Source organism: Myotis yumanensis, unplaced genomic scaffold, assembly GCF_028538775.1.
Source record: "Myotis yumanensis isolate MYYU_CA2020_CCGP unplaced genomic scaffold, mMyoYum1.0.hap1 SCAF_6, whole genome shotgun sequence".
In the NCBI taxonomy this organism is placed as follows: domain Eukaryota; kingdom Metazoa; phylum Chordata; class Mammalia; order Chiroptera; family Vespertilionidae; genus Myotis; species Myotis yumanensis.
The window spans coordinates 42,224,161-42,237,718 of NW_027223757.1; positions in this window are offsets into that span (position 1 = coordinate 42,224,161).

Consider the following 13,558-nt stretch of genomic DNA (forward strand, 5'->3'; position numbering starts at 1 on the left):
CTATGACCAGGCCATCAGGGGGGGTTAGTGAGGGACGACCATATGACTGAACAGCAGGCTGAATGGGGCCACCAGGTGAGGGGGGGAGTTAGGAGCAACCAGGTCAGCAGGGGAGCAGTTGGGGAGACCAGGCTGGCAGGGGAGGGCATTTAGGGATGACCAGGTTGGCAGGGGGGGCATTAAGAGGTGACCAGGCCAGCATGGGGGGGCAGTTAGGGGTGACCAGGCCAACAGGGGGCCAGTTGGGGGCAACCAGGTCGGCAGGCAGGTGAGCAATTAGGAGCCAGCGGTCCAGGATTGTGAGACCCTGGGGATAAAGAACTCATATATATCAACACACACAAAAAAGGTGAGCAGTTGTGAGCCAGCAGTCCTGGGGATCAGTCCTAAACTAGGCAGTTGGACATCCCCCAAGGGGTCCCAGTTTGGAGAGGGTGCAGGGTGCAGGCTGGGCTGAGTGGAACCCCCTCCCCCCGTCATGCATGAATTTCGTGCACCAGGCCTCTAGTCTATATAATAAAAGCCTAAGCAACCATTACAGCAGAATGACCAAAATGACCGGTCTCTGTGATGGGCGCTGACCACCAGGGGGCAGACACTCAATGCAGGAGCTACCCCCTGGTGGTCAATGCACTCGCACAGGAGGAGTGCTGCTCAGCCAGAAGCTGGGCTCACAGCTGGCAAGTGTAGCAGCGGTGGCAGGAGCTTCTCCCACCTCTGCAGCAGTGCTAAGGAACAGTGAGCTGAGTGGTAAGGAGCAGCAAGCAGGTGAGCTTAAGGAGCAAGGGGTCCCAGACTGTGAGAGAGATGTCCTACTGCAGGGAGCGGGCCTAAGCCTGCAGGCAGACCTCCCCCAAAGGATCCCAGACTGTGAGAGGGTGCAGGCAGGGCTGAGAGACACCTCCCCTCAGTGCCAAATTTTGTGTACCAGGCCTCTAGTATTAAATAATTTTGAGTAAAAAAGACTTAATTAAAGTGGGTATAACACCATTATCCAGAGGGAGGAGGGGATAAGAAAAATGTGTCTACTCATTTATGCAAAGAGAGGCACAGAAAGAATAATGCATTTTTTAAATATTTGCATTGCAGAAAACATATAAACATGGTGCATTTTTCAAAATATATTGCCTGCTTTTATATTTATGTCCTATGGATACCAGAATATATCACATAGTGCCTTTGTTCTTAGGGAATTGACAATCCTATATAATAAAGAGGTAATATGCAAATTAACCCTCACGCCCTCACAAGATGGCTGCCTATGACCAGGCTGGCAGGGAATCAGTGAGGAACGACCAAACGACTGAACAAGCAGGCTGTGTGGGGTGACCAGGCCTGTCGGGGGGAGGGGGCAGTTAGGCGTGATCAGGAAGGCAGGTAGGTGAGCGATTTGGAGCCAGCAGTCCAGGAGTGTGAGAGAGATGTCCGACTGTCAGTTTAGGTCCGATCCCTGGCAGTTGGACATCCCCCAAGGGGTCCCGGATTGGAGAGCGTGCAGGCTGGGCTGAGGGGAGCCCTCGCATGCACAAATTTCATCACCGGGCCTCTAGTATAGTATAACAAGAAATGTAAATCAACATTTCAATATGTAAAAGCAATAGAGCAATAGAGATTCATTGGTATTGTGATGGATGGGTGTGTATATGAGACATACTACACAAAAATGGTGTGGTGTATTTTGAAAAGTTTAGGATTGATAATCTAACAAAGATTAGGTGGTTTCTACTTTTATTCCCCGCCATTATTATTATTATTATTATTATTTTAATCTTTATTGTTGGAAGTATTACATATGTCCCCTTTTTTCCCATTGACCCCTTCTAGCCCACACTCTCTCTGTACACCAGGCCTTTACTACACTATTGTCTGTGTCCATGGGATAAGCACATATGCATATGAGTTCCCTAGTTAATCAATCCCCTCAACTCCCCATCCCTGCCTTCTTTCTGAGTTTTATCAGTCTGTTCCATGCTTCAATGTCTCTGGGTATACTAGTATTTCATTTATCAGTTTATTTTGTTCATTAGATCCCACATATAAGTGATATGTGATACTTGCCTCATTTTGCTTAGCATAATATTCCCCAGGTTCCTCTAGGCCAGCAGTTCTCAACCTGTGGGTCGTGACCCCTTTGGGGCTCAAACGACCCTTTCACAGGGGTCACCTAAGACCATTGGAAAACACATATATAATTACATATTGTTTTTGTGATTATCACTATGCTTTAATTATGTTCAATTTATAACAATGAAAGTGGGGGTCACCACAACATGAGGAACTGTATTAAAGGGTTGCAGCATTAAGAAGGTTGAGAACCACTGCTCTAGGCTGTCTCAAAGGGTAAGAGATCCTTCTTTTTTATTGCTGCATAGTATTCCATGGTGTAAATGTACCACAACTTTTTTATCCACTCATCTATTGATGGACACTTGGGTTGTTTTCAGATCTTAGTTATTGTAAATTGTGCTGCTATGAATATAGGGGTGCATATATCCTTTCTGATTGGTGTTTCAGATATATTCCTACAAATGGGATCATTGGGTCAAATTGTAGTTCCATATTTAATTTTTTGAGAAAACTCCATGCTCTTTTCCATGTGGCTGCATTCCCACTAGCAGTGTACTAGGGTTCCCTTTTCTCCACATCCTCAGCAGCACTTGTCATTTGTTGATTTGTGATGGTAGCCATTCTGACAGGGGTGAAGGGATACCTCATTGTCTTTTTAATTTGCATTTCTCTGATGATTAATAACTGAGCATTTTTTCATATGTCTCTTGGCCATCTGTATGTCCATTTTGGAGAAGTATCTATTTAGGTCCTTGCCCATTTTTAATTGAATTGTTTGTCTTTCTTTTGTTAGGTTGTATGAGTTCCTTATATATTTTGGATTTTAACCTTTTATCAGATATATCATCAAACCTGCAAGCTAGAAGTACAAAGCATTTTCAGGAAATACAGTGATTTCATTGTGGAAACAGATACCTATCAGTGCAGAAGCTTAGATCTTCCAAATCTTCTTCAGTGTTACCTCTGCTTCCGTTGTCACATTTCCCCTCTTCACGCTGAGCTTTCTGTCTTGGACTTATGAGGACCCTTGTGGGTTACATTGGGACCACCCTGCTAATTCAGGATGATCTTCCCATCTCAAAAATTCTTAACTTACAACTGCAAAGTCTATTTTGCCAATTAAGGTAACAATATTCACAAATTCTGGATTAGGAAGAGGGTTTTTTTCAGTCTAGCAAAGGGTCATTTTCAAGTTTGTCTCTGTGTATGTGTGTTTGTATAATTATATGTATGTATATATGTGAGGGTGATTACGTGAAGTGTGCTTGTGTTTTGTCCATTCTATCAGGCTTTTCCTCATTATTAGGGGTAGTCCATTTTTTTTGCTACAGGTGACAATTACTTTTCCAAATCTGTTTGACATTAAAAATAGCTTTTTTTCCCCCACGGGATTTTCACCTACCCAACTCTGAGAATCCTTTTCCAGACACCTCCTCAGAGTCTACTGATAAATAAGGACTCCACTCTCCTTTTCAAATTATTGTCATTTACACAGTGAGTCATTCCTTTTTCTTCAGATACATGATAAAGTCCTGTTTTATAGTGTGTAAATCATGTGTATTCTTAATATTTAACTATCACCACAAAATTAAATTGACTCCTTGAATATGATTTATAAAATGAATTAGTAAATATCAACTAAAGATTCTGTAAACCCCTTTATTAGTTAGTGTAACTACCCCTAGATTTGGTTGGGAATTCACTTGGCTTTAGAATTGTACAAAAAAAACACAATTTCAAGTATGCTCCAGAGAAGTAGTACTTATGGGAATATGTGTATACTGTTCTGAATGTTTTGCAGACTTGCTACAGTGTTTTCCCAATTTTCCTTCAGTTCTTCTCTTCTTTGTATCCCAAAAGAAAACCTCAGGCAATAGCTGCTGCAATAAATTGTTATGAGTGTTATGTTAGAAAAGAAAAGGTGCTCTGAGGCACAGGCAGGGCATATTTCTATTCTGTGAGGTTAGGAGTGTCCTCCCTGAGGAAGTTTGAAGGAATAGAATGAATACTAATTATATGGGACAGTTTTCCCAGGTAGATCCATTAGCATATTTAAGAGTTTGAGGAAAAATTAAAGAAAAAAATCAATTTGCTTATCTACCAGCTCTTTATCTCTCTGTGTGGTTTTCTCCTGGAGCTGAGGTTAAAAGGGCAATTATAGCCACAGACTAACACAATATGCCATATCACCTGTGCAGAATCTATAAGAAAATGGCCTAACATCAATTTTGTGGCCCTCACCCCATCTTATTACAAAAGGCTTTTGTTGAAAGGAGAGAAATGTACTTGGAACATATTTTTGGAATGCTATGGGATGTGCTGCCCTCTCCCAGTGAAAAGAGAAGATAATTGCTTCCCCCCTCACCTCAGGTTAATGAGCCAGATTTGAAAGGGACTGTCAGGAAAACAGGGCACATAGATCAAATTTCCAAGACACATAGGTTTGTAAATAAAACAGGAAAAGTTTGGGCCATTGTCTTGAAATGGCACAGTAGTAAAGCAACTGCAAGCTAATTGCACTTATATTTGTGGCAGTTATAGAAAAGTATTGAGGAGAAGGGATTGATGAGAATTTATATGGTTTCTATCGTACGCAGCTGGCTAGCAGCAAGTTCGAGTCACCATTAAGAGACTTCTCTGTAGAAGGGAATGACCCCAACACAATGAAAAGATTTTAGGATAACCAGGAGCTGAGTGAGAAATTATAAAGGACTGGTATCATTAGGAAGTGTTTTTGTATATGTCCAATGGGAGAATCTTCAAAAACAATGAAGTTATCCAGAAAAAAATGATCAGTTTTAAATATATACCAGAATTAGAGAACCTCCAAATCAGATTAAAATAGTACCATATTCCATAAACATCTTCCTCATTGTAGTTTTAATTTTAATCTCTCTGATGATTAGTGATGTTGAGCATTTTTTCATATGTATATTGGCCATCTGTATGTCCTCTGGAGAAGTCTCTTATTCAGGTCCTTCCTTTTCCCATATTTTAATTGGACTGTCTGTCTTCCTGGTGTTGAGTTATATAAGTTCTTTATAAATTTTGAAAAACCCTTATCAGATGTATCATTGTCAAATAAGTTCTCCCAGACAGTGGGTTGTCTTTTCATTTTGTTGATGTTTTCTTTTGCTGTACAGAAGCTTTTTACTTTGATATAGGCCCATTTTTTTTCTTTGTTGTCCTAGGAGGTATATCAGCAAAAATATTATTATGAAAGATGTTTGAGATTTTACTGCCTATGTCTTCTAGGACTTTTATGGTTTCTAGTCAAACATTTAAGTCTTTAATTCATTTTAAGTTTATGCCTGTGTATGGTATAAGAAGGTGGTCTAGTTTTATTTTTTTTGCATGTATCTATTCAATATTCCCAGCACCATTTATTGAATAGACTATCTTTACTCTATTGTATGTGTTTGCTGCCTTTGTCAAATATTAATTAACTATAAAGGCATGGCTTTATTTCTGGGCTCTCCATTCTGTTCCATTGATCTATATACCTATTTTTATGCCAGTACCATGCTGCTTTGTTTTCTAAATTCTCACTCAAGGATATGTTTTATTGATTTTTAGATAGAAAGGAAGGAAGAGAGAGAAAGAATTATTGATGTGAGAAACATTCATCCATTGGTTCCCAGATGCACCCCAACCAGGGATGGAACCCACAACCTAGGTATGTGCCCTGACCAGGAATCAAACCCACAACCTTTTCATGTACAGGATGATGCTCCAACCAATGGAGACACCTGGTGAGGACATTACCATGCTATTTTGATTACCAAGGCTTTATTGTATAGTTTGATATCAGGTAGTGTGAGTCCCCCAACTATGTTCTTCTTTATCAATATTGCTATTGCTATTTGGGGACTTTGTGGTTTTACATAAATTTTTAGAATATTTGTTCTAATTCTGTGAAATATGCCATTGGTATCTTGATAGGAATTGTGTTGAATCTATAGATTGCTTTGGGTAGTATGGACATTTTAATGAAAAATGCCACTGTTGATTATTGTATTATATTAGTAAAAGTAGAAGTAATACCACTTTTCTTTCAGCTTTCATTCACCTTATGTAAATATATGGTATCGTCTATATCAGTGGTTCTCAACCTTGGCTGCACATTAGAATCACCTGGGAATCTTTCTAAAATCCTGATTTCTGGGCCTCATCCTCCAGAAATTCTGTTTCTTTGTTATGGGGTGGGGCCACAACATTAGTAACAAAGAAACAGAATTTCCGGAGGATGAGGCCCAGAAATCAGGATTTTAAAAAGATTCCCAGGTGATTCTAATGTGCAGCCAAGGTTGAGAACCACTGGTCTATATATATAAAAGCCTAAGCGACTGAACAACCGACCGAATGACCAGTCGACTGGTTGCTATGATGTGCACTGATCATGAAGGGGCAGATGCTCAATGCACAGGAGCTGCCCCCTGGTGGTCAGTGTGCTCCCAGAACTTACCTCCACGGCCAGCCAACCTCCTAAGGTCCCTCCCTGCAGCTGGCCAGCCCCAATCGGCCCCAATTGCCTGCCAGGCCATGGGACCCCACCTATGCACGAATTCGTGCACTGGGCCTCTAGTTATATATAATATATTATATAATTATATTTTGCATGTAAATTAAATTGTAAGCAACCATATTGAAATCATTAATAGGGTGATAGATGATTTTTACAGGCCTCAAAGTGAGTGTGATATTTACTGCAACAAACATATTCTTTTTGATAATACCATTTTCAATTGTGCCTCAACAGTTCTTTAATTTCATTCTCATACAATATGCAACTGTTTTTCCATATTTATATGTACACTTGTCTACTAAATTCACTTCTTTTTCTCACTTCCACAATAGTCACTGACAAGTAAAATTACTACTTGACACCAATATGCTTTTAAATTTAAAATGGAAATTCATATTGACATGGAATGGTAGCTTTCTCTTTTTAAGTGGTTGTTCAGATAATCTAAAACATATATATGCATTATATAACTATTAAAAAGACCCACAAAACTTTAAAAAAGTAAGGAACTTATAAAATCGTTAAGAATAAGCCAACTTAGGCTCCTGCTGGGTTTATGGAACCAAACTGGAGAATCACTGGAGAAGTGGGATCTGGAATTGGGCAAGCCTTCAAACCCTGGCTCTAGCACTCTCTGGTGATATGATCTTGAACAAATTACTTAACCTTTCTAGGATTTCTTTTGTTCTTATGTATAGTGGTTAAACAGTAACACTGTCTAACAAAGAAGATTAAAGTGCTCATTACATTATTAGTTCTTGTATAGCTTCATCTCTGAAGGAAAAGAAGAGGATAGGCCAGCGAAACTATAGACAGTATTAAAGATGCTGGAGTGAGCTGCCTGGATTATTGACTTACTAGAACTTTGAAGCTTGAGTTTTGTAGCATTCTAACATCATCTAATTTAAGAGTTGACACTGCATTGTATGGTTTTAGTAGCTTGCTGACTTTTACATTGGTCCTAGTATAACATTGTATAAAGAAAAGGCTTTTGATACCTTCAATCCTTTTGATTTCCATATTCTATGCTGTATTTTATTAATTTTGTACTCCTCAACAGACTGCTCCTCAATCTTGAAAGTGGACCTGTGTCTTACTTGAGTTTGCTAATTGGTTATTATTTATTTAAGTCAATCATTAAATAAATATTTATTAATCCATCCTACTCTACTTCATGACTGTAGTATATCTTAAAATGAGATAAAATAATTATGTCAAAATATTTTATATTAAATTATAAATGTCTAAACTATTACCCAGGTATATTATTTTTCAGAGTGTTTTAATCTAATAAGATCTTTATTAGTGAAGTATAAATGGGGCAACTTGGGCTTTGATATCAACATATTTAAGTCCTATCCAGTTATCGTCCAGAACAGTGGTTCTCAACCTTCTTAATGCCACAACCCTGAAAAGACGAGGACTACGCCTTCCATCTTACCGTGTCCTCCACTTTTGGGCAGCCATGTGCTCGGCAGGGCTTCTTCCCGGAAGCCCAAGCCTCTGCTAGCCACACCCCAGATTTCTTTAAACTAACCAATGACAATCAAGGGAAGTGCGCGCCATAGATAGGACCACATCCTGTGTAACTAGATACCGACTTGCGCCTGGCCAATCAGCAGGGCCCACAGTCCTCTCTCCTCCCCTTACTATAAAACCTCTCTCCCCACAGGGCTGGCCCTCTCTCTACCACTTGCTGCTGTGCCAGTAAGGAGGGTAGGGGAGCCAAGCCCGGGTTTGAATAAAAGACGTTCTGCTTTTGCATCGGACTTGGCTGGCTCCCTGGTGGTCTATTGGGGATCTTGAAATCTGGGCATAACAGACTCTTTAATACAGTTCCTCATGTTGTGGCGACCCCAATTTCATTGTTACAAATTGAACATAATTAAAGCATAGTGATTAATCACAAAAACAATATCTAATTATATATGTGTTTTCTGATGGTCTTAGGTGACCCCTGTGAAAGGGTCGTTTGACCCCCAAATGGGTCACGACTCACAGGTTGAGAACCACTGTTCCAGAACCAAGATATTTCATCATCATGCTAAATGCCAAATTCATTAACTTTCTTATTTGTTCAAAGAACAGGAAAAAGATATTACCTAAGGAGAGACCAAGGACTAAACCTAAGAGCAGAACTGCTACAACTTTATTTTATTTTTATTTCAACATTCTGTGTTCAACTTAGCATAGCACTTTGGATGTATGAGGAAAATTAATATGAAAATATAAATTAATCAATCGTGAAATCACACAATCACAATATTTATTTTAGGATATAAGAAAGCAGTTTTACAATGCCCATGAATAGGGTTCAAGTGAAGAAGTACTCTTGAGTGCATAATTAACCTCCCTTGAGTAGTATGAGAATTAATGAGTTAATGTTCAAAAAGTAATTTGAAATATTTTTATGAGAAATGCCATTAAATAATTTATAACCTCAAATTGTTCATTAAATTTCCTGAGGATATAATTTTTACTGTCAAATGTGACCTACAGTATAAAATTACAGCTTTTACCCTGGAAATTTCAAAGACAGTAGAATGTTTGGTCAAAAGTACATACAGAGGGTTAAAATCTAAAAGAAAAAAAGGGCTCACTTTATCTATAATTAAAAATAATATATTTTAGTACATTTTGGACAAAGAACTTACCTTAAGTTAGATAGTTAAAATATTAAAATACAGATAGATTATTCATAAGTATTTAATCATTTCAAAACACCAATGAAAAAAGAATTTTTAGATGAAAGCTAAAATGTTACTGATGTGATGGTCAACAGAAGTAGTTGATGTGCAAACATATTAAATTTGTGCAGTTAAAGGGTGGAAGAGATGACAATGGATAAAGTTGTTATTAAAATCACTGCAAAACATTGATATGATTATGTAATTTTTGTCTCTCAAGCTGTTTATGTGACATATCACATTTATTGATTTGCAGATATTGTACGGGCCTTGCATCCCCGGAATAAATCCCATTTAGTCATGGTGTATGGTCTTTCTAATGTAATGCTGGATCTGATTTACTAGAATTTTGTTGAGGATTTTAACATCTATGTTCATCAGGGATATTGGCCTGTACAGTGGGGCCTTGACTTACGAGTTTAATTTGTTCTGAGACCGAGCTCGTTAAGGAGCTCGTTAACTCAAATTACTCTATCAACTCAATGCAAAAAATTGGCCAAGAGACAGCTGGTATCTCAAAAAACTCGTTAGTTAAGACCAGGGGTCCTCAAACTACGGCCCTCAGGCCACATGCAAATACAAATATTGTATTTGTTCCCATTTTGTTTTTTTACTTCAAAATAAGATATGTGCAGTGTGCATAGGAATTTGTTCATAGTTTTTTTTTAAACTATAGTCCGGCCCTCCAACGGTCTGAGGGACAGTGAACTGGCCCCTGTTTAAAAAGTTTGAGGACCCCTGGTCGGGACACTTGTAAGTCAAGGCCCCACTGTAATTCTCTTTCTTTATAGTGTCTTTATCTGGTTTTGGGATTAGGGTAATGCTGGCTTCATAGAGAGCTTGTAAGTGTGCCTTCCTCTTGAATTTTTTAAAATAGTCTGAGGAGGCTAGGTTTAGTTCTTTTTTGAAAATTTGCTAAAACTCCTTGGTGAAGCCTATAGGACCAGGGCTTTTGTTTGCTGGAAGTTTTTTGATTACTGCTTCAATTTCATTGGTAGTTATTGGCCTATTCAGGTTTTTTTTATTCTTCCTGATTGAATTTTAGGAGCTTGTATTTTTCTAAGAATATGTCCATTTTTTTTTCTAGGTTGTCCAGTTTGTTGGAGTAGTTTGTAGTATTTTTTTTTTTTCAATTCTTTGTATGTCTGTGGGGTTGGTTGTTATTTTACCTCTTTCATTTCTGATTTTGTTTACTTGGGTCCTCTCTTTGTTTCTTGGTAAACCTGGTTAGAGGTTCATCAATGTAAACTGGTGCAGCCACTATGGGAAACAGTATGGAGTTTCCTCAAAAAATTGAAAATGGAACTCCCATTTGACCCAGTAATCCCACTTCTAGGAATATATCTCAAGTAATCAGAAACAGCAATCAGAAAAGATATATGCACCTCTATGTTCATAGCAGCACAATTTACAATAGCTAAGATTTGGAAACAGCCTAAGTGCCCATTAGCAGATGAGTGGATTAAAAAACTGTGGTACATTACACAATGGAATGCTATGCAGCTATAAAAAAGAAGGAACTCTTACCATTTGCAACAGCATGGATGGACCTGGAGAGCAACATGCTAAGTGAAATGAGCCAGTTGGAGAAAGATAAATATCACATGATCTCACTCATTTGTGGAATATAATAGACAACATAAACTGATGAACAAAAATAGATCCAGAAACATAGAAGCATCAACAGAAGGAAGGCAGGGGAGGGGGCGTGGGGGAGTAAGAGATCAACCAAAGGACTTGTATACATGCATATAAGCATAACCAATGGACACAGACAGTAGGGGAGTGAGAGCATGTACTGGGAGGTGGGAACGGCCGGGGAGAGGTCAATGGGAGAAAAAGAAGACATATGTAATACTTTAAACAATAAAGAATTTAAATAAAAAATCGCTGCAAAACAGGAATTTCATGTTTTAGAATATATACAAAAGCAGTTTATGTGTGTTTTTTGGTTGAAGACATAATTATATTAATGGCATATCCAATGCTCATTCCAATATGCAATTATATAAAATGTACAAAGATAACTTAAAATGTATCATTATTACTAGTTCTAATTTCCATAATTTATAGAACTTAGACCTATAGGCAATAACAAAAACAGCATTAAATAGCTTGGTTTATGTCATTTTAGTGAGTTTCTTCTTTAATGATCATGGTTAATTCTTTCACTAAGAGGTATTTCAAATTCTTTATTTAAAAAAAAATGATCAGAATGACATCATCAAGTCAACTATCTATCTAATAGTAACAATATTTTTTATCATTTAAAAGACTATGAAAGTTCCTACTGATAAGAAGAACATAGAAACGTCTTCTTGAAAGGGCGAGGGCTATGCCCTCCATCTTGCCCCAGGGTAAGGGCTACGCCCTCCATCTTACCCTGGATCCTCCATTTTGGGGCAGCCATGTGCTCGGCAAGGAGCTTCTTCCTGGAAGCCTAAGCCTCTGCTAGCCACACCCAGGACTTCTTTAAACTAACCAATGACAATCAAGGGAAGTGCGTGCGATAGATATGACCACATCCTGTGTAACAAGACACCGACTTGCACCTGGCCAATCGGCAGGGCCCACAGTCCTTTCTCCTCCCCTTACTCCAACCCCCCTATAAAACCTCTCTCCACACAGAGTTCTCCCTCTCTGCCACTTGGCTTGCTGCTGTGTCGGTGAGTGTGGTCTGGGAGCCGAGCTAACTCGAATAAAGACTTGTTGCTTTTGCATCGGACTCGGCTGGCTCCCTGGTGGGCTTTTGGGGATCTTGAAATCTGGGCATAACACTTCTTATTAAATCTTGTTTTGATTATTAAGAAAACCTTTTTTTTTAATTGATACATTTCCTTTTTAAATTTAATATGAAATGTACATAGTCAGAAAAATGAGATACTGCCTTACTGGCATTATTAGGAGGAAAATGCCTTAGAAAGTACTGAGTTGTTTCAAACACTAAAACTTTGGCTTTATAATGAGATGTGTGTTAATGATCACTTAATCGTCTAACTTTAAAAACATCTTATGTACCAAGATTATTGAATTGGCACACTGAGCCGTGCAAAATGAGAATACAATGTTCATGCTATTTAGAGTCATTGATAAATATTTACTCCTGATAATTAATAGACTATAAACATAGGCTTTAATGTAGTTTTATGTTGTCTAGAAAAATATAAAAATTTTCATATTACCTCTTCCTAGTGACAAGGCTTGAAGTTGTTCTATCTCTAGATGCATTTCAATAAGAATGCTTTTGCAAATTTTTTGTATTTTAAAAGGGTTTTAATATATTTTTGTTGGTAAATTTTACCAGCTAACTAGAGTTTATAGGTGATGGGGTATATTTTACTAACTCCTGATGATAAGAAAACCAGAATCTCACAACATCCTAAGGGCAAAATAAATCCATAGCCTTACATTTCCCCCCTAACCATGCAATTCATTTTTCTTATATGAGGTGGCTGAAAACCTCTCCTCTTTGGTTCTGAAAAGGTTGGGCTGTGGCTGGAGCCTGAGGCGCAGACACCAAAGAGTTTTCTCAAGGCAAATGCTTTCTGGAAGATTTTGGATAAGTAAGCCTCAGGGTGGATTCAACTGACAATTATCCTTGTTATCACAGATCACAGAAAGCTATGTCTGTACCTTGAAGGAAAATGTTCTCAAAGGAGATGAACTTTAAACTGGATTCCCAAAGGATTACAGAAGTGGAAAAGGATGTGGAAGGCTAATGCAAATGAGGAAATAATATGAGACATTAAAATAACTATAGACAGAATCGTATATAAAGCATTATGGGAGGCAAAAAGATGGACTATATGGGAAACATTGAAATTACGTTAGAGAGGTAGTTTGATATGTTTGATCTATCGACAAATGAGTGACGTATTTTAATAACCCTCTCTAGATTGTGGAGGGTATTCAGTTCTATGTTAGAGTATGGCATTAAACCGTACGTTAAATATCACAAAATTTTTGATCATAAAACGCATTAGTTAACAAAATGAAACATGCATTAGTTTAAAAAACAATTAAACATGTACCTCTGTATGTTGTTTATTCTGTGTAACAAACCATGCCAAAATTGTAATGTCTTAAAACAATAAGCAAGTTATATGGTCATGATTTTCTGGCTCTCTCTATATATATATTTATATATATATATATTTTATATATATATATATATATATTTTATATATATAAATTTTATATATATAAATTTATATATATAAATTTTATATATATATATAAAATTTGTTTTTACTATGTGTTGAGCACTCTTCTAAGGGTT